This window comes from Mauremys reevesii, linkage group 19 (genome assembly GCF_016161935.1).
Source record: "Mauremys reevesii isolate NIE-2019 linkage group 19, ASM1616193v1, whole genome shotgun sequence".
In the NCBI taxonomy this organism is placed as follows: Eukaryota; Metazoa; Chordata; order Testudines; family Geoemydidae; genus Mauremys; species Mauremys reevesii.
Genome location: NC_052641.1, coordinates 9,305,098 through 9,331,422, shown reverse-complemented (window position 1 = coordinate 9,331,422; position 26,325 = coordinate 9,305,098). Strand labels below are relative to the sequence as shown.

The following is a 26,325-nucleotide window of genomic DNA, read 5'->3' as shown; positions in this document are numbered from 1 at the left end:
CTCCTTCCCAGCCCCAGCTCAGGGGCTGCTGCAGTGGGGAAAAGTCTGCATCTTTTCCTAGATGCAGACCCCCCACTGTGAAGGAGGGGGGGGGTCTACATCTAGGTCCACTGCAGACCCCCCTCCTTCACAGTCCCACCTCGGGAGCTGCCGCGGCGGGGAACAGAGGGCACATCCATCACATTAGAAAAGTAAGACTACTGGGATTAAAATATGAGTTGTGTGCTTTTATTTGTAGCACAAAAACCATTAATTATTAGTAAGGGTTTTTTTTATACAGTGCTTTTATCCAAAGCACTTTACAATAGTTAGCTAATGGTATAAACAACATTTGGAAATATCATTAAGTGGTCCACCGAGACCCTCAGCAATTTTTGAGTGGTCCACAGAAAAAAAGTTTGCAAACCACTGGTTTAGATCATTCACAACATTTCCTGTTTTGATGACCATTCATGTGAAAAATGTTTCACACACATATACACACTTGCAAAAAAAATGAGTGAAAGGGATCATAGATGCCATGGGAACAAAACCAGTATTTTTTATTTAAAGGAATATTTTTTTTTGCAGCATTCACCTAACGCTATCCATTCAGATCCTCAGTAGGGTCAAATCGTCTCTCTGCTCTTAAAAATCTATAATGGTCTATGAATGGCTTTCTATCCAGCATCAGCCTGCACTTGCGTGTCATATAGAACCCAACAAAGGTTAAAGAGGCTCATCCCTCTTAGGAACCTTTAACAAGGGCTGATTTCTCAGCGAATATGAATGCAGGAGCAGCATTGACACAAAAAAAGGCTTTGAATTTGAAGGGCAACATAGCTTTTTTTTTAATAAAAAAAAATCCCCCTGCATACAGGGCCGGCTCCAGGGTTTTTGCCACCCCAAGCAGCAAAAAGAAAAAGAAAAAGAAAAAAAGCCGCGATCGCCAGCAGTACCGCCGCCACTTCAGTCTTTGGCGGCAATTCAGCAGCTGGTCCTTCGCTCCAAGAGGGAGTGAGGGAACTGCCCCCGAAGACCCGGACATGCTGCCCCTCTCTGTTGGCCACTCCAAGCACCTGCTTTCTGGGCTGGTGCCGGCTCTGCCTGCATAGGATGATATGTCTCTATTCTTTCAGCAAATGGAAGAAATAGAGTGGAACTTGACCAATCAGCCCCTGGCTTTGCATGACAGCACAATCTGGCCCTTACCATGCCACATCCAAGAAATAAGCATAAATTACAGCCAGAAAGTCGGATCATTCAGAGGGCGCACTTTTGCCGCTCAGCTAGATGTGTGTCAAATGGCTTTCATTAAAACAAAGCCCTGGGCCAGGCACCAGACTCCACACTTTATTGCAGAGTCCAAACCACTTTACTATTTCATCTTCCCCCAACCTCCTCTCTTCTCCTTGTTTTTGGCCATGTTTATAGAATAATAAAAGCCCATTCCAGTCCTTTGCACTACATCATGCCATTTCAGCAAGGTCAATGGTGACAGCCTTTGGAGGACACATCATTCCACGGGCCTAGACGTCACGTGTTGCAGAAGACCAAATTCTCAATGAAGGCCGCTTTTCAGAAGGTTGTTGTTCTCCTGTATTAAATCTGCCTCGCTTGGTCTTAGACTCAGGGCACACTATGCAAAATTCATTTAGTAAGGGTGGTAGACCAATCCACAAGTTCTGAATGTACCTTCTCTGAGATTCCCTCAAATGATAGAACAATCTTGGACCATTGAAAGAGCCTATTTCACATAAACACTTTTGACTATCCCTCCCCATGTCCTTATATGTGGCAATCCTGTGGTTGTCTGTGTGTATGCTACGTTCCTAACTTGACCAGAAATGGGAAGCAGCAGAAACCTCATGTGGAAGTCTGATCTTTCTGGGTTTCTGGTCCATTTTCAGAAACCAAAGAAACTAAATTCTCTGAATCTTTTTATGCTTTCTTGGCTGAGTCTACAGGTGTTGGAAGATTTGTCCATCACCGATAAATATAGGTGAGATTTTCAAAAGTGCTCAGCATTGGTCTAACTCTGTTCCTGTTGCTTTATTATTGATTTGAATAGGCGCAGAGATGAGTGCTTTTAATAATCTCACCCTCTGATAACTGAAAATCAGAGGGCTGAGCTGGAGTCATCGATTTCAGAAGTGGACCTGAACTTCCCCAAAGGAGGAAGGCTTGGGAGCCAGGCTTTTGACTCAGACCATTATAAAGCTTGGGGTCACCTATACAGTTCTGTTCTTGATCCAAACTCTCCCAAAATTCAGAGGTGGCCAGATCAGGGGGATTTAGTTGTGTTCTAACTGCTACATATTCTCAACGTAGGCAATGGGTGGTTTCATCCGGTGACGTGAAGTTTCCATCTCCATTTATGTCCAGTCTTCAGATCTTCCTGGATGGTGTTCTGGGGACAAGGCTGTAGACAATCTGGGTGAAATCTGAGGGCCGGCACAGCTATATGCACCATATAAATCCCACTGATGCCATATTGTGAGGATCCAAGTTGAACATAAATGTTACATAGGCCTTATTCTGGTCCTCCACAAAGGGGCTCCTACAGAGGAAACAATAATAAAGATACAACTTCCACCAAAGAGACTGAACTAAGCAGTTAGAATAAGGCTACGTTTACACTACAGCTTATGCTGGCATAATTTATATCACTCAGGAATGTGAATATTCCACCCCCATGAGCAACGTAAATTACGCTGGCATAAGCACTCATGTGGGCAGTGCAATGTCAGCAGCAGAGCGTCTCCCGGTAACATAGTTTCTGCCACTTGTGGGTATTTTTATGCCAACAGGAGAGCTCTCTCCCATCAACATGTAGCATCTTCACCACACACGCTGCAGCACTGTAAGTGTAGACGTGCCTTAAGGTAGTATGAGCTCTGGGGCCATAGAGACTTGGAGTATAATTTTCAAAGGAGCCTGAGAAATTTAGGTTCCTAGGCCCAGATCCTCAAAGGCATTCGGGTGCCTAACTCCGATTGAAATCAATGGGATTTTTGAGAATTTGGGCCAAAGCCCAATTTTCCAACAGGGGCTGTTTACATGGGTGCAATGCACACTACAGGGTGTGAGGTCTAAAGCACATTAATTGGTCCATGTAGGCCCTGCTGGTGTGCAAAAAAGGTTTGAAACAGCATTACGTTAAAGCACCCTAGGGAAACTTTAGTGCACACCGGCATGGTCTACACAGACCTATTAATGTGCAACACGTTAGCGAGCTTTAGACATCACACCCCCATAGTGCACATTGGCACACCGTGTAGACATGCTCTAAGTTTAATATAGAGTCAGTGGGACTTGGGTGCTTTTGGAAAATATTACCTGTAGAGACCCTCCTCCCCCCGCAAAGAAATGTCATGAATAAATGTCCAGGGCTACATTTTCAGATGCAATTTATGATTTTGAGGGCCCAACTTGACACCTCCTTGAGGGTCCTGCTTTTCAGAGGATGGGAGTTTATCACGCTCTGAAATTCAGGTCTCTTTAAGGTGCTTTAATCTGGGTGCCCTTCAGAACACCTAGCACCACTGGTGACTTTTGAAAATGTATTATTATTTTGCCGAAGCCCACTAGTCATGGACCAGAATCTCATTGTGCTAGGTACCATGCAAACACAAATGTAGACCCTGTTCTTTGATGGGACACTACTAAATCAAGACATGATCCTTCAAATGCTGAATAGTGGAAACAACTTTGGATTCCAAGAGGATTACTCATGCGCATCTCACTTATGTGAGGATAAGCACATGTGTAAGTGGTTGTAGGATCAGGGCCCATGTGTTTGCAGGATTAGGCCCTTAACTAGTATCATGATAGTGTTCTACCCAACGATAGGCTCAGGTATCACTGCAGCATCATATTCCAGGGTCCTTGTCTTCTTCAGTCCTGTTTAATACAAGATTACTATGAAGTTATTTAGCGCTGACGTGATCATTTCTTACAGTAGAGGTCCAACAGAAGGTTGCTTGGCATTAAGAACATAAGAACGGCCATACTAGGTCAGACCAAAGGTCCATCTAGCCCAGTATCCTGTCTTTTGACCATGGCCAATGCCAGGTGCCCCAGAGGGATCGAACAGAACAAATCATCATCAAGTGATCCATTCTCTGTCTCCCATATCCAGCTTCTGGCAAACAGAGGCTAGGGCACCATCCCTGTGCATCCTGGCTAATAGCCATTGATGGACCTGTCCTCCATGAGTTTATCTAGGGAAAGTATGATATTTCAGAGCAGCAGCCAGTCCCACATCTCCCCAATGGCATCCACTTGTGCAGCAAATCATTGATGCCAAGTGCAGTGCAGTGCTGGAGAATATTTAGGTAGCTGTGCTTGCGTTCCTGGTTAGGGCATGTTTAGACTTTATTTTTCCAGTACATGGAGGGGAAAAAAGGAATGAGAGTGGATCCTATTGCAGTCAATGGCCTGAATCTGATTTCACTTTTACTAGTTTACGCTCATTACCAATGGTCAAAAATGAGGGGTGCGAAGAGAGGGGTGGAGCCCAAAAATTTGAAAATGTTAATTCTCCAGGATTTGAAGAGGAATAATTTATTGTTTACTCTACATTTTCTTCAATGTTTTTTGTTTCTCCAAACATCCATTTTTGAAATATTTCACCTTTTCAGATTTTTTTGTTTCTTTGTTTTCCCCCCTTCCTCCTCCCCCCCGCACCCATTTCCTCCCCATTTTTTCTTTTTTCCACTGAAAAATGGGTGGGGGAAAGGTGGAAGAGAGGGAGGGGAAAGGAAAAAATAACAACCCCCCCCCCCCACATGCAATAAAAACCCCCACTCAGAACAGCCTTTTTTTTTGTTTTCCAATTTCTAAAAATACATTTTTAAAATGAAAACTTTGAAAGCCAATATTTTTTTTTTCTTGAAAACGTTCAACAAAACATGTTTTTGTTCAGTTTCAGTTCTATTGCTGCTTCATCCCCATTGACTTTCACTGAAAATTAATCCCAGTTTAGGTCACTATCCTGAAAATAGGTGTCCCTGTGCTTGAACTTGATGGGACTAGTCACATGTCTAGGGTTAAGTACATATGGAAATCCTTAAAGGATGAGAGGTCTTGCACTGGGCTAATGCCACTGATTTCAAAGGAGTTCATCCAGATTGATGCTGATCAGACTCAGGCCCCATCATGAGCAGGATTGGGCCAAGTGTGTCAAAGCCTTTACAGTTAAAGGCTATTTAAACAAAATATGTATAAACATGATTGTGTTCAGTGAGATAGTGTAGCCAGGGGCTTTAGCAATGAACACAGATATAGGACGTCTAAATAAATGTCATGTAAACAAACTAAAATGAAGCAGCCTTTTTGTAAATTGTTATTTTCATTTTAGAAATCTGAATAAATAGACCTGGTTTGTAACTCAGTGATGGCTTGTTTTTAATCTCAGTAAGTGTCATAGATAAAGATGCATGCCCCCGGGTACAAGCAAGCATTAGACATTCTGGGTCAGACAGGGTTGTGGATCTGTCTTCAGCTGACTTATGCTCAGTTATGGTTAACTCAATACATGTAAGTGGTTTGGGGGGAAAAACACATTTGTGTGCAAATGTAATTGTCACGGCATTGATCCTTGTGTTCTCTTCCACTGATCAGAGGTCCAGAGTCAATGGAACTCATAAGAACATAAGAACGGCCATACTGGGTCAGACCAAAGGTCCATCAAGCCCCGTATCCTGTCCTCTGACAGTGGCCAACGGCAGGTGCCCCAAAGGGAATGAACAGACAGGTTATCATCAAAAACAACAAGGAGTCCGGTGGCACCTTAAAGACTACCCGATGTGTTTGGGCATAAGCTTTTGTGGGTAAAAAACCCACTTCTTCAGATGCATGGAGTGAAAGTTACAGATGCAGGCATTATTATACTGCCACATGAAGAGAAGGGAGTTACCTCATGAGTGGAGAACCAGAGTTGACAAGGACAATTCGATCAGGGTGGATGTGGTCCGCTCCCAATAATAGATGAGGAGGTGTCAATTCCAGGAGAGGCAAAGCTGCTTTTGTAATGAGCCAGCCACTCCCAGTCCCTATTCAAGCCCAAATTAATGGTGTTAAATTTGCAAATGAATTTTAGTTCTGCTGTTTCTCTTTGAAGTCTGTTTCTGAAGTTTTTTTGTCTTGAGGTTATCATGAAGTGATCCACGCCCTGTTACCCAATCCCAGCTTCTGGCAAACAGAGGCTAGGCACGCTATTCCTGCCCATCCTGGCTACTAGCCATTGATGGACCTATCCTCCATTAACTTATCTAGTTTCCTTTTGAACCCCGTTATAGTATTGACCTTCACAACACCCTCTGGCAAGGAGTTCCAGAGGTTGACAGTGTGCGTTGCATGAAAAAATACTTTCTTGTGTTTGTTTTAAACATGTTACCTCTTAATTTCATTTGGTGGCCCCTTGTTCTTGTATTATGAGGAGGAGTAAATAACACTTCCTTATTTACTTTCTCTATACCACTCGTGATTTATAGACCTCTATCATATCCCCCTTTAGTCGCTTCTTTTCCAAGCTGAAAAGTCCCAATCTTATTAATCTCTCCTCATACAGAAGCCATTCTATACCCCTAATCATTTTTGTTGCCCTTTTCTGTACTTTTTCCAATTCCAATATATCTTTTTTGAGATGGGGCGACCACATCTGCCCGTGATATTCAAGATGTGGGCGTACCATGGATTTATATAGAGGCAATATGATATTTTCTGTCTTATTATCTATCCCTTTCTTGATAATTCCCAACATTTTGTTCACTTTTTTGACTGCCGCTGCACACTGAGTGGATGATTTTAGAGAACTATTCACAATGACTCCAAGATCTCTTTCTTGAATGGTAACAGCTAATTTAGACCCCATCATTGTATATGTATAGCTGGGATTATGTTTTCCAGTGTGCATTACTTTGCATTCATCAACATTAAATTTCATCTGCCATTTTGTTGCCCAGTCACCCAGTTTTGTGAGATCCTTTTGTAGCTCTTCGCAGTCTGCCTGGGACTTAACTATCTTGAATAGTTTTGTATCATCTGCACATTTTGCCACCTCGCTGTTTACCCCTTTTTCCACATCATTTATGAATATGTTAAATATGACTGGGCACAGTGCAGATCCCTGGGGGGGGAGCATCACTATTTACCTCTCTCCGTTCTGAAAACTGACCATTTATTCCTACCCCTTGTTTCCTATCTTTTAACCAGTTACCGATCCATGAGAGAACCTTCCCTCTTATCCCATGACAGCTTATTTTGCTTAAGAGCCTTTGGTGAGGGACCTTGTCAAAGGCTTTCTGAAAATCTAAATACACTGTATCCACTGGATCTCCTTTGTCCGCATGCTTATTGACCCCCTCAAAGAATTCTTGTAGATTGGTGGGGCGTGATTTCCCTTTACAAAAATCCTGTTGACTATTTCTCAAGAAATTATGTTCATCCATGTGTCTGACAATTTTGTTCTTTACAATAGTTTCACCAATTTCCCCGGTACTGAAGTGAGGCTTACTGGCCTGTAGTTGCCAGGGTCACCTCTGGAGTCTTTTTTAAAAATTGGCATCACATTAGCTATCCTTCAGTCAGGGGCGGCTCTAGGCATTTTGCCACCCCAAGCATGGCAGGCAGGCTGCCTTCAGCGGCTTGCCTGTGGAGGGTCCGCTGGTTCCACGGCTTCGGGGCCAGCAGACCCTCCGCAGGCACACCTGCGGGAGGTCCACCGAAGCCACGGGACCAGCGGACCCTCTGCAGGCAAGCCGTGGAATGCAGTCTGCCTGCCGCCCTCGCGGCGATCGGCAGAGCGCCCCCCGTGGCTTGCCGCCCCAAGCACACGTTTGGTGTGCTGGTGCCTGGAGCCACCCCTGCCTCCAGTCATTTGGTACAGAAGCTGATTTAAATGGTAGGTTACAGATGTCAGTTAGTAGTCCTGCAATTTCACATTTGAGCTCTGTCAGAACTCTTGGGTGAATACCATCAGGTCCTGGAGACTTATTACTGTTTAGCTTATCAATTTGTTCCAAAACCTCCTCTAATGACACCACAATTTGGGACAGTTCCTCAGATCTGTCACCCAAAAAGAATGGCTCAGGTTTGAGAATCTTCCTCACATCCTCAACAGTGAAAACCGATGCAAAGAATTGATTTAGTTTCTCCGCAATGGCCTTATTGTCTTTGAGTGCTCTTTTAGCATCTTGATCGCCCAGTGGCCTCACTGGTTGTTTAGCAGGCTTCCTGCTTCATATGTATTTTAAAAATATATATTCTATTTTGGAGTGTTTAGCTAGCTGTTCTTCGAATTCTTTTTTGGTCTTTCTGATTATATTTTAACACTTCATTTGCCAGAGTTTATGCTCTTTTCTTTCCTCATTAAGATTTATCTTCCACTTTTTAAAGGCTGCCTTTTTTCCTCTGACTGCTTCTTTTACTTTCTTGTTTAACCACAGTGGCCCTTTTCTGGTTCCCTTACTATGTTTTTTTAATTTGGGGTCTACGTTTAAGTTGAGCCTCTACTATGGTGTCTTTAAAAAGTTTCCATGCGGCTTGCAGGGATTTTACTTTTGGTGCTGTACCTTTTAATTTCTGTTTCGCTAATCTCCTCATTTTTGTGTAGTTCCCCTTTCTGAAATTAAATGCTACAGTGTTGGGCTGCTGTGGTGTTTTCCCCACCACAAGGGTGTTAAATTTAATTATATTATGGTCACTATTTCCAAGTGGTCCAGCTATATGTACCTCTTGGACCTGATCCTATGCTCGATTTAGGACTAAATCAAGAATTGCCTCTCCTCATCTGGGTTCCAGGACTAGCTGCTCCAAGAAGCAGTCATTTAAGGTGTCAAGAAACTTTATCTCAGCATCTCTTCCTGAGGTGATATGTACCCAGTCAATATGGGGATAGTTGAAATCTCCCATTATTATTATTAATGAGTTTTTTATTTTAATAGCCTCTCTCATCTCCCTGAGCATTTCAGAGTCACTAACACCATCTTGGTCAGGTGGTCGGTAATATAGCCCTACTGCTATAGTCTTATTTTTCAAGCATGGAATTACTATCCATAGAGATTCTATAGTACAATTTAGTTCATTTAAGATTTTTACTTCATTTGATACTACGCTTTCTTTGACATATAGTGCCACTCCCCCACCAGCACAACCTGTTCTGTCCTTCCGATATATATTGTACTCTGGTATTACTGTGACCCATTGATTATCCTCATTCCACCAGGTTTCTGTGATGCCTATTATATCAATAGCCTCATTTAATACTAGCCACTCTGGTTCACCGATATTATTTAGACTTCTAGCATTGGTATATAAGCATTTTAAAAACGTGTCATTTTTTAGATGTCCTCTATTGCATGACATAATTGAATGGGACTTTTTTTCATTTGACTGTTTCTCATCAGATTCTCCCTGAATTTTTATCATTTTCCATCCTCTCCTCCTTATTAGGACATAGGGAATCTCCATGTATAGATCCTCCCCTAAGGGATGTCCAAATCACATGCTCATCCCCACCTGTCGGCTTTCCCCGAGCCCTTAGTTTAAAAACTGTTCTACGGCCTTTTTAATTTTAAGCGCCGGCAATCTGGTTCCGTTTTGGTTTAGGTGGAGCCCATCCTTCCTGTATAGGCTCCCCCTCTCCCAGAAGCTTCCCCAGTTTCTAATAAATCTAAACCCCTCCTCCCTACACCATCGTCTCATCCATGTATTGAGACCCTGCAGTTCTGCCTGACTAACTGCCCCTGCACGTGGAACTGGAAGTATTTCAGAGAATGCTACCATGGAGATCCTGGATTTCAGTCTTTTACCTAGCAGCCTAACTTTGGCCTCCAGGACCTCTCTCCTATCCTTCCCCATGTCTTTGGTACCTACATGTACCACGACCACTGGCTCCTCCCCAGCACTACACATAAGCCTATTTAGATGTCTCAAGAGATCCACAACCTTCGCACCAGGCAGGCAAATCACCATGCGGTTCTCCCGGACATCACAAAACCAGCTATCTATGTTTCTAATGATCTAATCGCCCATTGCTAATAGTTGTCTCTTCCTAATAACTGGAGTTCCCTCTCCTGGGAGGGAGTATCCTCCGTGCAAGGGAAGAGTGCCCTCTAGAGACGCCCCCCATCCTGTATCCTGCAGTGCAGCACAGCACCCCCTAGCAACACACTGGAGCAATGGAAACTCTTCAGTTAGCGTAAATCAAGAGTCAATTGAGTTAAACTGGTATAAGCGAAGGGAAAAATCAGACCCCATGTTTCTAAAACACATAATTTGGTTCTATGGAAATGAAACAGGATTCAAAACAAATTACTCTAGTGACTCACAGGGCCTGACTTTGTGCTCACTTACACCGGCAGAAATTTGGAGTAATATCATTGAAAGCAATGCAGTTCCCCGGCTGTTACACAGGTGCAAGTGAGAGGACAATTGGGCCCATAGACATTAACTAGAATGAGATCCCTGCTAAGGAATTTTAAAGGTTGGATTAACATTTCTGCAGAAAGGTTATACATCTCTGGGATGGTTGTAGGACATTTCTATCAGTAAAGGGGCTGTAGCAAGGGATAATGGCTTGCTCATGGTGTTTTAATATATTGTGGCAAAGTTCCTCCTCTCCTCTAGTAGGTCCTGCGCTTATTGGCGGATTTCTTCCCCTCAGTGGTTTTCCCCTTGGATGAAACCCATAGTCTGGATCAACTACTCCTATGTCTGATTAGGAGTAGCGGGGCTAGGGGGGAACCCGGGCCCGCCCTCTACTCCGGGTTCCAGCCCAGGGCCCTGTGAATTGCAGCAGTCTCTATAGTGCTACTTGTAACCGCTGCTTGACCGCTACAGCTCCCTGGGCTACTTCCCCATAGCCTCCTTCAAGCACCTTCTTTATCCTCACCACAGGATCCTCCTGGTGTCTGATGCTGCTAGATTGTATGGTGTTTTCCTCAATCCTCCAGTAGTACCCCCTCTCAGTTCTTAGTTCCTTGTGTCTCTTGCTCCCAGCTCCTCATGCAAACTTCTTTCCTCTGGTTCCTCCTCCCTAGACTGGAGTGAGCTCCCCTTTTTATACCAGGTGCCTTGATTAGCCTGTCCTGATTGGCTGCAGGTGCTCCAATCAATGTAGCTCTCTCTGGTACCTTCTAGAAAGTTCTTAATTGGTCCCAGGTGCCTTGATTAGCCTGTTCTCATTGGCTGCAGGTGCTCCAATCAATGTAGTTCTCTCCGGTGCCTTCTATAAAGTTCTTAATTGGCCCCAGGTGCCTTGATTAGCCTGGAGCAACTGCCATTTTGGTTCCCATGGTACTAGGGATTTGCTTAGCCTGGAGCTAACATACCTGCTCCTCAATACTTTCCTGTAGCCATCCGGCCTTGCTCCATCACAATATTCATTGCCACTTTTCCACTGGCTTGATCCAGCAAGGTGCTCAGTAACCTGGCCCCGATGCAGAGAAAAACTTAAGCGCTTGTTTAACTTTAAGCACATGTTTACGTCTTATTGAAGTCAGTGGGTCATAAGCACATGTTTAAAGTTAAGCGTGTGTAAAGGACGCTGTCTTGAATGGGGCTGGACTTAAGTGCAGCTTGGGTGCTTTCCAGAGTCAATGCCATTTCAGCTTATAAGGTGATTCAATCTTGGTACATTTACCTTCTGCCAATACTTTAAACAATTGCTCAAGCACTTTGATTCCTCATTATCATATATATTAAATGTTTAAAAAAAAAAGCCCTGAATAACTTTAATGCAATTTTAAGGTTGTGAAATCCAATAACTCAACAGTGACTTCAGTGTGAATTTTGTTTTACTATTCACTGAAGCCACGCAAAGGCTAATAAGAATTGAAGGTTGTGACGTTTCCCTAGGCAAAGAGCTCAGTAGCTTTCAGACTGGATAGTTTTTATTGCAGAGTAAGAGAAACCAAGAAAGAAAGAACAAATATAAAGTCCCCATGAGAGACAACAGTGCGAGTGATGCATTCTGTAAATGTACCCATCTTGAACTCCATGTTGTAGATAGGTTAGGAGTGCCAACTTAATCTTAAAGGTTCAGTACTTAGGAAACTAGAGCCTTTCAACCTGACTCAAACCCCTTGGGACCCAACTACAAGTGTCATGTTCAGGGCAGGCCTGAAAAAACCCAACCCACTCATGCTCTGGTTGGGTCGTCTCTGATCACCTCCTCCAGCCTCTGGGGTTGGCACGGCAAAGGATGAGAGCCCTGCTCCTGCTGGCCGCCGCCACCTTCCTGCTCTGGGTGTATGCCACCTAGTGAGTGTGTCAACAAGTCACAGTGCCTCTCGCTCCACAACACATAGAGCATTGAGGCAGCAGTGGCCATGAGGAGAGGGGCACGCAGCTGCTGCCACACCTATCCCATGGGCAGGAGGCAGCCGGAGATGGAACAAAGGCAGCGAGTGCTGGGAGGGAAGGGGTCCCTTTGGGAATGGAGGTCCTCCTCACCCTCAGAGATGAGGCTGACGACACGGGTTTGTTGGTGGGGAAATGTTAGGTCTAGGTTGGACTTTAAAATCTATAGTATACACCAGAACCGTTAACCGCTAAGGTCTGTGGCTAGATGTGAGATTTCCCAGTAGTGTAACCTTACTATCATGAGGATTTACTAATGCTACTGGTTATATAAAGGGAAGATCTGCTAGGATTTCATTAATTGACAAGGCTATATTACATTAGAAGTGTTAGCTAAAGAAATGCTATCAACTTACCAAAAAGCAAGTGAAAAGTAGTTTCGGGTACTTTTGCAGAAATCTAGGAATTTCCCGACTGAGTCAGACCCAATGACTATCTTGTCTCCAGTAGTGGCCAGTACCAACTGTTTCAGATAAGAAAGAGTCTGGAAGTCAACAGATGTGGGATAATCTGCCAGGTGCTCCCCCACCCCCATTAGAGTCTCATACCAACTATCAGTTATAGAGACCGGTTAAACCATGAAGCATGTTTATATCCATTCCAAAATGTTTGTTGGCATTAAGTAGAACACTGGATATCCTTGACATCCCTATAAATGACCAATTCCTTTTTTAACCTTGCTAAATTCTCGGCCTCATTGATTTCCAGTCTAATTATACAGTTGTGTTCAAAAGTATTCCCTTTTATTGGGTTTTGAACTGGGTGGTTATTGAGGATTTACAATCACATAGCAACACGAGAGAGAAAAACATTTTTTGTAATGTGAAAGAACTCCACAGACAACAAGGGATACTGACTATAGAGGGGAAAGAATGAAAGGGACTGATTAAGCAGAAGAAACAAATGCTACACAGAGGGCCAATTTATCAAAATAGCACAGCTTGTTCAGTGCTGAGAACTTTCGGAAATCTGCCCATCAGTGTGAGTGGGAATTTCTGGTGGCTGAACTTTTATGAACATCTGGCTTTACTCCACGCATTTGACTGGGAAAACGAAGTGTGTGTGAGGAGAGGGGATATTTCTTTGTCTCTAGTCTCTTTCAGTAGCAGGCCTCATAGGGGTTATTTGTATTGGCAGAGGTGACAATTTTAAATGATAGTGTGATTGTTAAGTTTATAGGCTCCCTTTCATTTCTAAAATGTAAGTGATGGTGTAGCCCAAGTGACACTTTAGGGCAGGGGTCGGCAACCTTTCAGAAGTGCTGTGCCGAGTCTTCATTTATTCACGCTGATGTAAGGTTTCGTGTGCCAGTCAAACATTTTAACGTTTTTAGAAGGTCTCTATCTCTAAGTCTATAATATGTAACTAAACTATTGTTGTCTGTAAAGCAAATATTTTTTTTAAATGTTTAAGAATCATCATTTAAAATTAAATTAAAATCCAGAGCCCCCCCGGACCCGTAGCCAGGACCCGGGCAGCATGAGTGCCACTGAAAATCAGCTCGTGTGCTGCCTTCGGCACGCATGCCATCAGGGGTGGCTCTAGGAATTTGGCCGCCCCAAGCAGGGCGGCATGCCGCAGGGGGCGCGCTGCTGGTCCTGCGTCTCAGGGGGACCTCTTGCAGACGTGCCTGCGGAGGGTGTGCTGGGAGGGCGGCAGGCGGCTCCGGCGGACCTTCCGCAGTCATGCCTGCAGGAGGTCCACTGGGCCCGCGGCTCCGGTCGACCTCCTGCAGGCATGACTGCGGAAGGTCCGCCGGAGCTGCCTGCCGCCCTGCCAGCAAAATGCCGCCCCAAGCGCGCGCTTGGCGCACTGGGGTCTGGAGCCAGCCCTGCATGCCATAGGTTGCCTACCCCTGCTTTAGGGTCAGATCCATCCAAGTCAATTACACTAGTTTACACCACCTGAAGATCCAGATCTAGCTTTTTAAAGCAGTCCATACGGATTGGTCATAATTCCCAGGTTAGTCTGTAAGTTTGCCTTTGCACTCCAGCACTGCATGGAACTGGAACGCTTAACTACATGCCAGAGGCCCTTTACTGATAGTGAGGATTCTCCTTTAGTTCAGATCAGAGGCAGCTGTGTTTTCAGAGCAGGAAGCTCTGAATTCTATCTTCACCGTCAATATGAAGTTCCAAGGGGGCAGCCAGGGTATGTAGCTGGCCCCAAGAGTCCCAGGAGGTGGTAGGCCACCTATGGCACGGGTGCCGAAGGCGGCACACGAGCTGATTTTCAGCGGCACTCACACTGCCCCAGTCCTGGCTACCGGTCAGGAGGGCTCTGCATTTTAATTTAATTTTAAAAGAAGCTTCTTAAACATTTTGAAAACCTTATTTTCTTTCCATACAACAATAGTTTAGTTATATATTATAGACTTAGAGAAAGAGACCTTCTAAAAATGTTACAATGTATTACCGGCACGTGAAACCTTAAATTAGAGTGAATAAATGAAGACTCGGCACAGCACTTCCGAAAGGTTGCTGACCCCTGCTATAGATTGATTACAATAGGGCTAGCTAGAAAACAAGATTTCCATTTTGTAAAATACGCTGAGCTCTCAGAATTGGGTTTAATGCCATGTTGGATCCAAAACAAGATATTTCAATATTTTCAGGGGGGCAAAAGAGAGAGGCACACATCTACCCTAGCCATAAGCCCAGTGGTGAAGGCACTCACTTGGGATATGGGAGCCCCAGCTTCAAGACAGGGACTTGAACCTGGTATTCTCACAGCCCTGGTGATTACTCTAGCCACAGAGCCACTAACTACTCTGGAGCTCTGCTCATACTCTCTCCTCGTCTCTCAATTTCATCCTGGCGCTGCAAAAACCTTCTCAATTAATTGGTACTTTCCAACAAAAAATGTTTGCCATAAAATTCCCTGACATGTCAAATTACAAAAGCAGGTCCCAACACAATGCTTGAACATTCGGGGGTAAGCAGTTTACAGAGCAAATGTTTCCAGCCAGGCTTGAACGTCCGGAAAATTAAGGGTTTATAACAGAAGCAGCAACCAAAGTGACAAAGAATGAAGATTTCCCTGCACCTACTGGTACCCACCGTCATATCTGGACACTGCTGAATAATATCTGCCTGGGATGGTGTTTAGCCCTGGCTCATAATAATACAATCCTTCTGATTAGATATGTTAGGTACTACGTGAAATCCAAAGAGCTCATGGCCAGGTTTCCAAGGGTTGAGCACCCACAACCAGGGCTGGATTTTCCAAAGAGCAGAACTCCTATGTAGACACCTAAACAAAAGAACCAGATGTTCTCAGCAGCCAGTAGCTCCCCTTGTGATATTCAGGGACAGATTCTCAAAAGAACTCCCTGCCCAGCATACTGAGTTCTTTAGGAAAATCTGGTCACTTCTGTGGATGCTTAGAGGGGAGCTGAGCTCTTGCATTCCTGGCTGCCAAGCCCTTTTGAAACACTTTGATCCTAAGTGGCAAGATTGTTTTAAAGTTCCCCAGAGGAAGGAAGGCCCCAATTCCCTTCCAAAGGCTTTGTCCCCATTCTTCAAATTATGCAGCGGGAACACTGCAAGGAATAGTTGACAAGAGTCCCAATACCAGTGGCAGGGAACATGACAACATGCAAGGGTAGGTTTTTAAACTCCAGTTCCTCTTCCCTTTCGAGAGCAGATTGCTAATGGTCACAGAGATCTTTGCTTTCCCAGAAGGGTTTCCAAAGAGTGTCCCAGCACTGCAGCCCCCTATTTTCCTCAGCCATGAAGGAGGGAGGAAGGTTTGAGCAATCTTTTTGACCGTCACTTCCTCTTTCCATTTCCTTGATTGTTTTGTTCTCACTCTTTGCTCCGCTTATGCCAGCTGCTGAGTCTGCCACCTTCCACTCCCACATAGGAGATATTGCTCAGACCAGATGTTCTGTAGGTTGGAAAGTGAAAGAAGAAGAAATGGAAGATTAATGGAATTCTTAAGCAGTAATGCAGCTTGTGCACGAGAGCATAGAACTTCTCAGTGCCTGTTTCCTGTTCTTATAACAGGCCAGTGCCGGTGTTACAGATAAAGGCAATGTTTCTTGTGGGTTACAGCAAGATACTGGAGATCAAGAGATCTGAATGTTGGCTGGGGTTTTGCAAGGAGCCTAAAAGGTAGTTAAGTGCTCAAGTCCCATTGAAATTCAGTAAGATTTGGGTTCCTAAACTCCTTAAACTCCTTTACAAGTCCTCCTGTTCTTTTTGCGGATACAGACTAACACGGCTGCTACTCTTAAACTCCTTTGAAACTCCCAGCCTCTCCTCCCAGCTCTACCACTGACTGACTTGCCCAAGGTCATATAGTGAGAGTCAGGACCATGTTTTCAGAAGTGACTGATATTGGCTGTCTCAATTTTCAGGAGCACAGCACCCAGAAGCCAGGAACACCCAAAATCAGTGTCCTACCAGTGCCCTAGGTTCTCCTACCTAGAAAAAAAGGTCATAACAATATTTGCCAACCATACCTGTTGGTCATCTCAATCAGATATCACTGTAGTATCAGAGTGGCTGAACATTGTAGAAAAACCTAGTGAGTTAATGCAATTCCAGTGAAGTAAGACACTTTTTTCAAAGCCTGGTTTCTGGACCTGAGGGTTGTAAACAGGTGTCCAAAAAGAAATCAACCACTCTTCCCTACCTTTCCTATACTGCTAAACGGGGTCCTGGCTTGGAAAACATTGACATCAGCCTTTGTAATGTGATTCATTGCTATCCATGTAGCAATGCATCTTTGTTTTTTTAGTTTGAGAGTTGCTTGAATTAAAAAAAAATCTGTGATCATAAAGAGATTTGAATGTACTAGGACTTGATGATAATGGAATATTGGCACCACACGCATTCCAAGATAAGGGATTGAATGCAGAGGATATCACTCTAGCAAGATGATAGGTGACCATTTAGAGACAAATTATTTAAGGATATGCATCTCTTTAAGAATGTTGTGCTCAGATCAATCTTCCCTACTTCCAATAATTCTTGGTTCTTAAACTCCCACTGAGAGTTCCCATTGTGTCTCTGATAATAATAGGAGATATATCTATCTCCTAGAACTGGAAGGGACCTTGAAAGGTCATTGAATCCAGCCCCCTGCCTTCACTAGCAGGACCAAGTACTGCTTTTTTTTGCCCCAGCTCCCTAAGTGGCCTACTCAAGGACTGAACTCACAACCCTGGGTTTAGCAGGCCAATGCTCAAACCACATAAGAACATCTGTACCAGTCAGACAAAAGGTCCATCCAGCCCAGTATCCTGTTTACCGACAATGGCCATGCCAGGTGCCCCAGAGGGAGTGAACCTAACAGGCAATGATCAAGTGATCTCTCTCCTGCCATCCATCTCCATCCTCTGACAAACAGAGGCTAGAGACACCATTCCTTACCCATCCTGGCTAATAGCCATTTATGGACTTAACCACCATGAATTTATCCAGTTCTCTTTTAAATGCTGTTAGACCACTGAGCTATCCCTCTCCCCATCAGCAACCCACATGCAAAGCTAAGAATTACCTAAGGGACAGATGAACCATCATGAGGCTGCTAGGTCTAAAATAGAAGGAAGATGACTAGAAGATCAACTTCATGTAAACCCACACACCCTATCCGTGAAACACTAGGTGAAACCCCGTTATCTGAGAGGTCTAATTATGAAAGTTAGGTTGTAGCCAACTTTCCTGCAACAATCCAAGTCCTGGCATCATTTGTTGTAACTTCCGGAACTGGAAATGTTTTGATCTCTTCCTTCCTTCCTGGAGATAATGGATTTTTCAGGTCAGTGACAAATAGATGACAGGAAAGACTTGGAAACAAGAGGTTTCACAAGGGATGCTTAAAACAAGTCAAGAGAGAGACAACTTGGTGTGGACAGTTAATGTTTCTATTATCTTATAGGAATGAAATCTTCCTCCTCTTGTCTGTTTCTGTAGGATACTAGGAAATAGGAATTAGGGGTCTTCCCCAATCTGAATTAAGAAAGACTCCCATAGACTTTCTCAGACATCGGATCAGACCCTATGTCTTGTAATTCATATTTTATGCATTTATTTATACGCTCGTTCAATAAAAAGGTGTGTTTACCTTTTGCTTAAGATACTCCTTTGTGCATTTCTAAATTACAACTCTATAGCCTCCTTCATTCACCCACTAAATAAAATAAATCATAGCAAAGCAGATCAAGGCCATAGTCTCAGTCTTTATGATCTCTCACCAGAGCCCTTCTAGCTCTCCTAGCTAGAGAAAGCAAATGTGTTGTTAATAGGGCAATTTGGGACTTTGCTACCAATTTAGCAAGTTCCTGGGTTGTGCAGGGTGAGGATGCTGACGTGGTATAGCAATGTTACAGCTGGAAGGGTGATTGTGTGGTTCAAGCATTGCACTGGGACTCAAAATGACATGGGTCAGGTTTGACTTTGCTACGGACTCAGTGTGACCCTGGGCAAGTCACTTAGGGCCTTATTTTCAGAGAGATAAGTACACTGAGCGTGAAGCGGGACTGAGACCATGGCCCTGTCTCTCCCTTTGGGATAGATTCTATCTCCAGCAGGTGCACAGTGGACTCCCCATTGCACACCGACTGCAATTGGCATGCTTCTTGCACCTTTTCTTCTTCCTTGCACCAGTGCTGCAGCCAGGAACAAACTGTCCATCAGATCAGATTGCAGAACCCTTATTAGCAGCACTTGTAATGCAAGAGGCAGAAGGGGCACAGGTGGGTTTTCAGATGTCAGGCGTAGGGCTTGTCTACACTACCGGCTGGATTCGCAGGCAGCGATCGATCCAGCGAGGGTCAATTTATCGCATCTAGTATAGCTGCTGAGCGCTCTCCCATTGACCCCGGTACTCCACCAGAATGAGGTTGATGGGAAAGCGTCAGGTGTCAACTCACCGCAGTGAAGACACCATGGTAAGTAGATCCAAGTATGTCAACTTCAGCTATGCTATTCACGTAGCTGAAGTTGCATATCTTAGATTGACCCCGCGTGGTAGTGTAGATACGTCCTGAGTTTATGACACTTACACTTTGATAGGTAAAGGGAGAAACTGGACCTGGAAGGGAAGGAGGGAACAACTGCACAACTCAGTGCTGCTATTTCTACAGAGTTTGTGAGTTGCATGCTGGCAGCTGAAGCAAGGATTCAAGGTAATGAGCGGTCAAGAACTGTCTGTGCAAAAACAACTTTTATGTCCATAGGGAATATGAAGAATTAGCAGAGAAGGGAATAGCACCAGTCATGCAGTTATGCAAGAATTGGGGGAAATGGAACCTCTTAGATTATGGTAGCCTGCCCAGGATTATTTGCTTGAAGTTATGGGTGAAAGGCTTCATAAACAGAAAAAAAGTTGATGCAATGAACTGGTCTATAAATAATTGCCGGACATATCTGAAATATGGCATCAAACATCGATCCAAAGCTCTGAAAAAGAAGCGCCAGCTCCCCACAGTTTGTGATCGCTGAATTTCAACTGGCCATTGGGATTTCATTTGGATCTTCGGATTCTGATGTAGTAGGAAAGGAGTGTGAATGTGGAGTAGGGTTTATATTGTTATGAATAACAATATTTATAACAATATTTAGAATATTATATATCAACACTGTGTCCGGTATCTGCCTGCTCCCCCATCCCATAGGGAGGCCTCTATCAGAGCCTAACATTTGGTGGAGAATGCGGGCAGATACCAGATACAGTGGAGACTTGCGAGGGATTTGTGAGATGAAAAGTATCCATGGGGAGGTACTGCATGGAGTTTTGGGAATGTGCTACGTTAAGTATGAGTGAGTGAGAGTGTGCGGGGAGATACCACACGGGGTTATTGAGATAATATTTAAAAAGTATAACGGGGTAGAGGAGGCACCCCAATGGATTAAAGTTAAAGCCCCTTCTATGTTAGAGAAGGAGATTATTGTATTGGGGACCTGCCTTGGATGGAAGATGCAGTAGAACCTGACGTGATAATTGACACATTAGAAAACACATTTGAGAAGCATGGACAGCTATACAAGGCTAATGTCAGCAAGAAGCAGGCAGCTGTGATATGGCAGGCTACATAAAAGGTAATTGAATACCGGGGCGCGGCGGGCATGTGCAGGGCTACAGACCCTGCAAGAAAGTTTTAAAATCTGCTAGGAAAGTTTAGTGAAGAAATTAAGGCAAGTACAAGTCATGCAGACTCAGCTGAAACAGCTGGAAAAACAAAACAGAGAACTGGAAAAGAGAATGATGGAATGGGGACACAGGCTAGGCCCTGCAGCATCAGAGCTGGGAATGGAATACTGGGGAACAGACTCTGCCTGCATGCAGAGCTATGGATGTGTTTGCTTGGAATTAACCCCAATAAACATTGCATGGCCTGCACGTCAGACTTCTGGTCTTCTGCTCTCTGTCTGTGTGACTTGAACCAGGGGAGAGGGTGAAGGAAAGGGGGCACTTAAGTCCACTTGTAAGAAGTTTAGAGTAAAGGCAGCATTATAGGAGACTGCCAGTAATTTTTTTAAAGTTTGGTGCTACTGCAGTAAAGGCAACTGGAGGATTGTAAATTAAAGTTAGGGGTGGTTAAAGATAACTCGGCACAGCAGGGTTTGGAGTCAGAAGCAAAGTTAATAGACCACCATAAGAGACAGAAGCTGCGACTTGGTTGGAGTCAAGAAAAGAAAAAAAACGGTTTTGAAGTGAAAAAGGGAGAGTGAATGGGTTAACCCAGGAAGTTGCTCAGAAATAATTAACTGCAACAGAGAATAGTACTTTTGCAATTCACCTGAGGTGCAAACAAAAGCGCAAAACAAAAAAAAAAAAGCCACGGGGTAAGGAAGCTGTATTGCACCTTAAAGAATTGTATGTGATTTAAAATAGGTGAAGAGTTACAAGTAGCTTTTGCAAAAATTAATCCTACAGAGTTTGTAAGGAAGTAAACACTTAGGAGTTGTGAACGTGTTAAAAAGTAACAGCTGTGGTGTTATAAAAATGGAATTCTTGGTTTAATAATAAAATCCAGTTATGTAAATATAAATATATGTGCAATGCCGTACAGTTACACTGAGGGGAACCATGGTAGTTAAACAAATTATACAAGGGGGTCAGGTAGATTGGCTACTGCTACCACGATGTGTTATCCCCAGAAGTCTTTACAACTATGCTGAGGGGAAATGGGCCCTTTCTCCCCCAATAATAGTATGTAATAAAATCACTAGATATGTGTATGGATATATGTGTATCAAAATGGGAATGTAAAAAAAATAATTAGAGCAGTGCAAGGGATATTAGGCAAAAAAAAAAAAGAATGTGTGCGAAAATATTTGTGTGTAATTATGTACGGTTTTAAGGACCTAAACCAACACTCGTGGTCTGTAAAATCCTGTTTGTAGGTTTAAGATAAATTAGGTTTGGTTTGGTTTGTTTTTAAATAAAAAATTAATGCCACTAAAATGCCATTTGAATCTCACATCCAAAGTTGCAACATTGACAGACCCTTTTCCCGGACATGGCCAGCTAGTATGATGTGGCTTTGGTATTTAGCATTTAACCCTTTGGGTACTTGCATGTGTTTATAAAGTTTAATATTTTTTTTTAAATGAGGACCAAAGAATGTGACCATGGCAGGGGCAGTCACAACAGGGAAAATGGAGAGAGGTTCCAGATCCTAGTGAGTAACCTTGTAACAATGTAGAATGTGTGTAATTTTGGGGTGGGGAGGGGGAATTTTAAGCATGCTAAAAATGGTAATTGAAAATAAATCTCATGTTCAAAGATCTCATAGTAATACTCTCAGCTATTACCTGTGAATAAACTTAAAGCTTAGCACTGCAGACAAGCCATTACAAACCTTGTCTGCTGTATAAAAAGGGAAACTGAGGTACTCCACCTCATGAATTTCATAAATGAACAGTGGGATAATTCACCCTTTTCTTTAAGGGTAGAAGCCACTGAAATCTTGCCTGTCTATAGAACAAATCACAGGAAAGTATAGAGGTAATTCCTCTGTTTTTCTTGCAATCAGCAAGGAAATTTGAAAAGAGAGATATTTTTAAGCAATTATCTGCTAGGAGAAGTTTATTTTGTTTTTCAGACACTCTACAGGTAAGATGGTGCCAGCAGAATAATCTAGAACACCATAGGTCTACTGTCGTGACGAAAATTATGTTGTCTGCTTTGTGTTGTTTGTCTTGTCATTACCATTATTTTGATGGATATTGTACATGAGGGTTAACATATATAGCAGCAAAAGTCAATGCATGGGATGATCTGCCTAGAGAGCATGGTCTACTCAAGGTGGGAGCTTAAGCAATATACCAAATTCCAGAACACCATCTAGTCCCAGACTGCTGCTATTGGGAACAGAGAATGAAGGATGGGAATAGGTTCATTGTACGCAGTGAACAAAAAGACAGGAGCGGTAACATGGGTACCTGGAAAAAAAATGCAAAGGGAAGAAATTAATGTCTGCCACTCCATGGCACATCAAGGAATAGAGAATATGCTTTTTAAGGTCAACCAAATTGGAGTTTGGCCAAGAATAATGAGAAGATGTGAGTGCCCAACATTCAGAGTGTACGCCATATGCCTTGCCTCTATTACTAGCATGGCAACAACAATGGGTAGATGGAGGTAAGAGGGGTATAGGAGAATTTATTGTGGGTGGCCTGGGTGTTGAGGTTGGGGTGTTGAAGTTGATATTGAGACGTTGGGAGGGAAAATGTCTCGGGTGAGGTTTTGGGAGCCGTGCAGACACCTGTAATACAACATTTTGGCATATTATCCAAGCAAGGAATAAGGAATGTAATGGTCCAGGTTAAAACAAACACAAGCTTTGGAAACATCCTTAAATGCAAGTTTGTGGAGTGTGTCAGAAATGAATAACAAGACTGTGTTATAAATGATGCAAGTTTATGGGATACAGTATATAGAAAGGATAGTCAACATACTGAGTAATGGATAATAGCCCTTTTAATGGGTCAAAGACTCCCATATATGGAAAGAATGAATTATAGGATGGACGAAATGCCTTGGGTTTAACTGGAATCAAACCACGCTAAAAGGGGATTGGAAGGGCAGGATGTTATCACATAACACTGGAAAAAAGAAAAGAGCAACAATGGCCTAGGTGCTGCTGAAGATTATTAATGGAGAATTATGGCAAAGATAAATAAGTGGAACACATTTGATCCGGGAAGAGGGGGGCTATAAACTGGTGGAACTGATAAAACATTGTGAGGAATGGGGGCAAAAGAAATGGGTGTGCCCACAGCTAACTTGGTCTTTAGAGGGATGTCATCTAAACCATTAAGTGGACAATGCATAATACAGTATTTAGCCTCTAATGGCACAAGAGTGTTTGATTTAGGCAATAGGTGCATTTGTGTCGTGACCCTTGAAAAATATATATTTTGGGGATTGGCCCTGCTTTGAGCAGGGGGTTGGACTAGATGACCTCCTGAGGTCCCTTCCAACCCTGATATTCTATGATTCTATGACAGAAAAGGTCCAATTGGGTCATGCAAAAGTAATGTAACAGAGGTTATTATTGAAGGAATTGTTTTTCTGGCATGCCGCGGAACAGCTGATTGCGGTGGGCAGGAGGTACTGGGAGGGAGGGGGTGGAGTTGATTGACAGGGCTTCTGGTGGATGGGAGGCGCTAGGTGGGAGGCGGGAGCTGGCTGCCGGTGAGCGCTAAGCACCCACAAAAGAGTCAGTGCCTATGGTAGAGAGTGTTTGTCCCCTTGATGAACCTATCCGTTATCGCAGTGTAGCGATAAGGCAATTGATCCTTGTTTGCACATGCATACTTTAACTCAGTTCAGCAAGGGCCTGATTTAACCCCTTCCAAGTGAAAGGGAGACTGGCCTTTGACTTCAGCTAAGACATCTTATTGACCCAAGATAAGCTTTACAAGTGGTGTCCTAGTTTTCCATTAGTCAGCTACCCCTGAAAGACATGTTTAAACTTGCCCATAATAAGGACTTACAAGATGCTTGTGATTTTTTTCCCCTTCCTGTGCACCTGACACCATTATCCATCCCTGATTACTCAGACATGCTTCTCCCTTTCTTTCCTGCCCAGATAACCAACAGGAAGTTTATTTTAAACATGCCTCGGTTCTCTTGTTAACTTCAAACCTAACATAGTCTGTAACACCCACTTCATTCCTGGCTAGTTCTATCACTTTGGAGGCATACACCAGTTTTTCCATGTAAGCACAGTGGGCTAATCTCACTTCTCTTCCCAGGCATTTTATAGTTGGCTTAGCACGAAAGCCTGTGTGGGAGTGTGTGTGTGCAGGGGGGAGGCGGGGGAAGTCGTAAGGGAGAGGCTATGGAACTTCCATTTCCTTGTAACAGGACATGAGACAAGCTCTGGAAATTCAGTCTTTGTAAAGTCCATATAAATCTGTGTGTCTTTTTTCCCCTGCAATATTGTACTCATAACCCACACAATAAAATAGAGCTTCTCAACGTTTCTGAATGAGCATTTTTATCAGCAAGAATTGGAACTTTTTGAAAGAATATCATGAATTGTTTTTGTTTTGTTTTGTTTTTGCAAAATCAAACAATTGTCGTTTCTTTTGCTTTTTAGATTTTTAGCTGATTATTATTTTCTTTCCTTGTCCCCTTCTGTATTAGTGGGAATGTGGAGGGAAGAGGAGAGAAAGTTGGGGGGAAGGGGAGGGTGAAAAATGAAAATAAGATTCAAAAAGAAATTTTAAGTGTTTATTTTTGTTTTGTTTTCCTTTTCTTCACCTCCCCAACCCTCCCACCTATTCAAGTTTATTTGTAAAAATGTAGGGGGGAAATTAAAAAATTTTCCTTTTCAAAACCTATAGATCAGTGCAATGAAAATAACTGCATTCCCCACCACCACTCAACCAGCAATACTACAATAGCCAAACAAGGAACTTGCGTTCATCAGAAATCACTGACTGACGGAAGCTGTGGTGTATTGTACTAGCCAGCTTTATCTCACCACTCTCAGGCATGCTGCCAACTGGAAAGGTACTTCACTAGTCTAGCAAGTGGTTTCCACTAAAAGGTTAATATTTGCCAACAGTATATGTGATGCTATGGTTTCTGCTTACCATGGGAACAAACTGACCTCAGTTATTAGCTGGTGGTTCTTGGCAAATATTTTTTTTAACTGGTGACCACTGTATATATCTTTAAGGTGAGCTCTGTTACTGATATCAAGTAAAACAGGGAATTCCCACACCTGTTTGGAAAATGGGGATAGAATGCAAAAATATTTCTGAAACATTTTCATTTTTATAGAAATTATTAGTATAGAGCAGGCCAGAAAAGCTCAGCGATTGGTACACATGTCCCAGCATGACTGAGAGCCAGATTCGGTTCAATAATCATCATCATTTACATTCACAGAATGCCTTCCAATTCACAGCTCTGGGGAGAAGAATGACAAGTTATGCAAACACCACATTGGACAAAATATCCCTTTCATCGTTGTGCAAAGATACTAAAGCAAATCCTATTGGAGGGGAGCTATGCGACGTTTAACACCACATACACACAGCATAAGCTGTATGGAACTCAATTTATCCATCTGGTTCCCGCAGCTCCCATTGGCCAGGAATGGCAAACCGAGTGCCACTGGGAGATGCAGGGGGCCGTGCCTGCGGACAGTCAATGAAAACAAAATGTCTCGCGGCCCGTCAGCGGGTTACCCTGATGGGACACATGCTGAGGGTTGCTGACTTCTGGTCTACACTATACGGTTATGCCAGCATAGCTATGTCCAGAAGTTCTCGTTCGTTCTCTCTCCCTCTCCCTCTCCCTATAGATAGATAGATAGATAGATCTATCTATCTATATATATATATATATATAAATGAAAAGTGCTATATAGGTGAATATTTTGTGCTATATAGGTGAATATTTTGGCCCTAATTCTGCTTTCAGTTACCTTCATATAAATTTGGAGTCACTGATTCAGTGAAATTGCTCCTAAGTTTACACTACTGTATATGAGATTTTGAATTCATA

General features: G+C 43.3%; 1 long non-coding RNA gene across 1 annotated transcript; it reads right to left on the bottom strand.

Annotated features, from left to right (window-relative positions):
* Window positions 1-886: 886 nt before the first annotated feature.
* On the bottom strand, window positions 887-15,437 carry LOC120386877. The gene is made up of 3 exons (XR_005589955.1): window positions 15,405-15,437; window positions 12,702-12,808; window positions 887-2,539 (listed from the first exon to the last, which is right to left on the bottom strand). It is a non-coding gene; the product is annotated as an uncharacterized LOC120386877 (long non-coding RNA).
* Window positions 15,438-26,325: the final 10,888 nt, after the last annotated feature.